This window comes from Acinonyx jubatus, chromosome E3 (genome assembly GCF_027475565.1).
Source record: "Acinonyx jubatus isolate Ajub_Pintada_27869175 chromosome E3, VMU_Ajub_asm_v1.0, whole genome shotgun sequence".
Taxonomy (NCBI): domain Eukaryota; kingdom Metazoa; phylum Chordata; class Mammalia; order Carnivora; family Felidae; genus Acinonyx; species Acinonyx jubatus.
The window spans coordinates 32,709,230-32,714,101 of record NC_069398.1 but is presented as its reverse complement, the minus strand read 5'-3'; positions in this window follow the sequence as shown (position 1 = coordinate 32,714,101).

The window sequence follows — 4,872 nt, the reverse complement described above, 5'->3', positions numbered from 1 at the left end:
CTCTCTCTGCTCAGGTGGCCGGGAGGGCGCCCGATAGCTGAGGAAGGTGCCGATGTCAACAAAGATCTGCCTGAAGGGGACAGTGTTCCTGGAGAGGGGCCTGTGCCCAGGTGGGGGGTGGACAGGTGTGACAGCGACACAGAGGGGAGCCAGGGCACGGTGGGAGCAGAGTACCAGGCAGACTCTCAGAGGATGGTCCCAGGAGCTGCGTGGGACAGAGCTCCAGCTGGACATCTGCTCTGAGTGCAGCCAAGGTCACCAAGGAAGTGAGAGCATGTCAGGAAGAAACGAGGACTGAGCCCTGAGAAGTGTCCTCTTTGAATCTTGAGGACATCAGGGCAGAAGGCTGGCTTCCGCCACTCAGTCTCGCCATCTGAGCTGTCCTGGAGTGCAAGGTCACACTCAGCCTTGGAGACAGGAAATACTAGAAGGCTTCTAGTCCGAGCTGGCTGCCCACATCCACCCCATCCTACAGTGGCAGGAGACAGGTGCAGAGGGAATCTAACTGGACCATCTGCTCAAGTTCATCTTGAAACGAAAGAGGTTGTAGCCAGGTGTTTTGGAAGTCCTGTCCCTGAAGCTCCTTGCTGCACTTAGAAAGTCCCCGATGACCAAGGATCTGGTGGGCGAGGCTGACACAGAGCCGCGTCTTCGTCACCTGTCCCCTGCCTCTGTCCCAACACCCAGCCCTGCCTCGCTCCTTCCCTTCACCTTCCCGTCCCCTTGATGACAAGGAAGCGGGACATTCTTCATTCCTCCTCTTCCTCCAGATCTTCCCGGCTTTCCCTGCCCCCCCCACGCCTTATCCAGTGTCCCAACCTCAACACTCTGATGGGGCAGTCTGGCCTCTCCCTTCAAGAGGATTAAGACCCTGTGGTCTCAGTTCCTCCATGTCTCCTCTACTTCCCCCACACACCCGTGCCTCCATTCTGTGCACACCCTCGTCCCGGCCCCACTCAGTTGAATGAACGTCTGAACCATCTCAAAGATGTCTGCTGGATTCAGTCATCAAGAAGTCCTTCCTGGCTTGGAGCAGGACATCTCCGGGGATGTGATATGTCTGCTGGATTAGGTCATCAACAAGTCCTAACTGACTTGGAGCAGGACATCTCCAGGGATGAGATGGTGGCATAAGGCAGACTGTGGGAGACTGAGTGGGGCGATGGAATATTCTAGATCTTCATTGCAGGGGAACGTCCATGACAATATCTTTGTCAAAATTCATGGAACCACACACTGAAAAGGGACATTTCACTAGGTGTAAATTATACCTCAATGAAACTGACGTCAGCGTAAAAATATAAAATAAATCGTTCTTAACAAATGACCACTTTCCTCTTTAAACGACTCCTTTCGATTCTACACATCACATCTCAGATGACGCTAACAGAAAAGGCAACGCACGTAAATATTTCTCTCCTGCTTATTTTCCATTTCTCCGTTCACCAATTTTCTTCCCGTTTTCCCCTCAGGCGCAGACTTTCCTCTGTTCCCTTAATAGTCCCCGCTCTATAATTAGTAGCTCTGATAATTCTTTTATCATGTGTGTTTTATTTCTAAAATATTCACTACCGCAGCTCTCCCATAATGCCTTAATTCAACTCCCTGATCACCATTTTTACCATCGTGAGGTATTAATAATATCTTCTATTTCGGTAGTGCCTTTTTTTTTCTTTTTGTCTGACGAACAAAAAAGTGCTTTGCAGGCACTTTGTATCCCTGTGAGGGAGTTAGGGAAGGAAGACAGACTGCGGATGGAAAAAGGCAGGCACAAGACGTGTGTGGGGTGTGCTGCTCACACAAGATGGCGCTGAGCGTTGGCCAAAGTTCACTGCAGAGCTTTGTCTCCCAAGAGAGGGGCAGGGGTCCCCACCCCACTGCCTGGGGGAATCTACAGTCAGCCAAGCCCAGCCTCTGGGTGGAGGCCAAGTCTGGACACCTCCCTTTAGAAGGCGGGACACAAAATCTGCCCTCTCCTGACCCTGACCCCGACCCTGACCCAGAGACTCTTGCTGGAGGTTGGGATGGGAAGACAATAAAAAAATGAAAACGAGAGCACTGCGATGCCCACCTGGAGAGAATCGTGGAATCTCTCTGAGTCCAGAGGCCGCCCCCGCTAAATGCCCCTGACTCCGATTTTGCAAGCACACAGCCCACCCGGGGCAAGTCCCCAGCCAAGAGGCAACCCACTAGGCTGCCCTCCAGCATTGTTCCCCAGGCTCCCTGGGTCCATGCCATTCTCTCGACAAACACCGGACCTCTGTGTCGTTGGACTCCCCAGATGTTCCTCCTCTGGCGGTACTCCTCCCCCACACAGAATCCGCCTTGTCCCAACACACAAAGTCAGGGCCAGATCGTGTCAGTCTTCATAACGATGTAGGGCATGTCACACACAGACCATACGCCCAGTGACTAAGAGGGCAAAGGGCCTTGCAGCAGCTCCGACCCGCTGTAACCGGTAGCGGTGACGCTAACAGGCATCCCAGCCACCGCTCATCACATGTGCCAGCTCTTACAGGTGCAGGGAGGTGCAGGTCAAAGGTCACTCTGGGAATAAGTGGATGGGCCGAGTTTGGACCACAGACCACGCTCCCTCTACCCCATTTCCTTTATCTAAACCAGGAACATGGATCCTCGGTGGGACCGGCGGAAGGTTCTTGCAAATCTTTTGGTTCCCTTGTGCCACTGTCTCCCTCTAGTCTTGAGGCAGGTTGTGTTTTCCAAAAGGGACCACAGACATCATCTCCCATCCCACCTGCTCTAGCTTGACACCCCTCCCGTGGAGGGATGGGACCTGTGTCCCCTCCCCTTGAACTTGGGCAGTTTGGGAAGACTAGACTTCACTGACTCATTCGTTATTTTATAGGTATGTATTGAGCACCGCCCATGGGCCCAGATCCTCGCTCAGACTGTAAATACTTAAGGCTCCACCTTTGCCTTCTAGGAGAGAAATTCCTCTCTCGACAGCTGCTCCCTGGTTTGCTTTGAGGAAGCCGCCTATGAACACCCAGTGGGGTGCCTCGCAAGGTGCCAGGTGGACCCAGCACTGAATTCATGCCCCGTCCTTGCCCCCTTCCCTGTGAATCTGTGCTGTGTCGATGCTGCAGCAGGAAGCAAACATCCCACGTTAGACTCCCCATAGGGTTATAGGAGATCCGATGTCACTCTCAGAACCATACACGGAGCCTGGGGCAATCAGAGTGACCAGCCATTCTCCTCCCTTGTTTGTTTGTTTGTTTGTTTGCTTGTATTTAATGCACGCCTGTCCCCTTCCTCTGTAGCATCGGCTCCCTCTTAAATCATCTCCCAACACAGTAATGCGTCAGGCCGATGGGGAGCTTGGGAAATGCACGGCTTTGATTAATTGCATTTCTGGTTGACAGAGTCGAGCCGAAGCCATGTTGCTCTGACTGTTGCTGCTGTACAGCTTTCTACTCTGCAGACTCCGTTAGTATCCGCTTGGATCCCACGTTGATGACAAGCCTCTGTGGACACCTGGGAGCCTCTGTTTCCATGTGAGGTAGGACTTCGTTGGCTTCTTTGGGTTACCACCAAAACCAGATGGGAGTTTCAGACTAGGGATGTAAGACTGTGAGTGTCGGCTCCAGAATGGACCACAGCCAGGAACCAGAGTACCTGAGGGAACCCAGGCATCCGTTCTGCCTTCTTGGCATGCCTGGCCAACCGGGGAGAAGATGGTCTTTGCCAAAGACGCTCAGGGTTTCTCTACCTGGGTTCGAGAGAGTTCCAGCCAACCTGGAGTCTCTTAGCACCAGGAATTCCAGCCAACCTGGAGTCTCTTAGCACCAGGAAAGTCTCTGCCTGGATCAGCTGTGGTGAAGCCGCCTCCAGAGCAAGGGACTTTGTCAACAGCAGATGCCGAACAAACATGGAGGTTCCCACTGCGACCATCAGACGGCTGTTGGAGGGGCGGGCTGAGTGAGAAGGGGCAGTTTCCACGGAAGCCTGAGTAGATAAGATCAGACATCCACACATTTCAAGGTCTATGGTGGACGTACAGCCCCAGACCGGGAAACGCAATTTTAACTAAAGCCCCAATGTCAAGGGTTTTCTTATCACCATTTTCTATGTAATGGGCGATCATAGCTGGCTGTCTTCATCTGGGTCCTCCCAGAGGCAGGGCTGAGATGTAGATTTGAGTACAAGCGGTTTATCCAGAGCGTGTGTGGTGCGGTGTGTAAGATCACTTTGGCACGTTCAGAGTTTTGTCTGGAGACGGAACGCAACCACTGACAAGGAAATCACATATTTTATGCAAATAGGAGAGACAATTCGGTGTATGTCAGCATGCCCAAAGCCCAAATAATCTATTTTCAAGTTTTAGGGCAGTAAATCATTGGCTGTTACCTTCTTTGAAAAACACACAACTTGTAGATTAGAGGCAGTACTGGAATTCATTTTCCACGGTGTCTGTGTGTGTGTGTGTTTGTGCTTCGTTTTTACCTCAAGCTTAGTTTCAGCCGCTCTTGGTGCCCAGGGTGAATCAGCGCCCCCTAGTGGTGAGTATGTTGCTGCGTGCTTGCATGTTCATGGCTACCCTGCAGGCACCCCAAGGAAGGAGTCCCTCTCGTGGGTCACTTCCGCTCCTCTCCTCCTGCCCTTTCCTCTCCCGACACCTGATGTATCAGACTCGGGCTAGCTGCTGTAACCAACCCCAGATGTGCTGGGGCTTAAAGCAGCAAGAATGCCCTTCTCATCCCTGGACCAGACCCGGGCAGGGCTGTTCCTGATGGGCTGGGGGCTCTGCTCCACCCAAACATTCCAGGATCCGGCCTCCCCGGGAGCTTATGTGCCGTGGATGGGTCCGGATCTCAACAGGCACACCTCCCCGGCCGTCCGCATGGGACATAG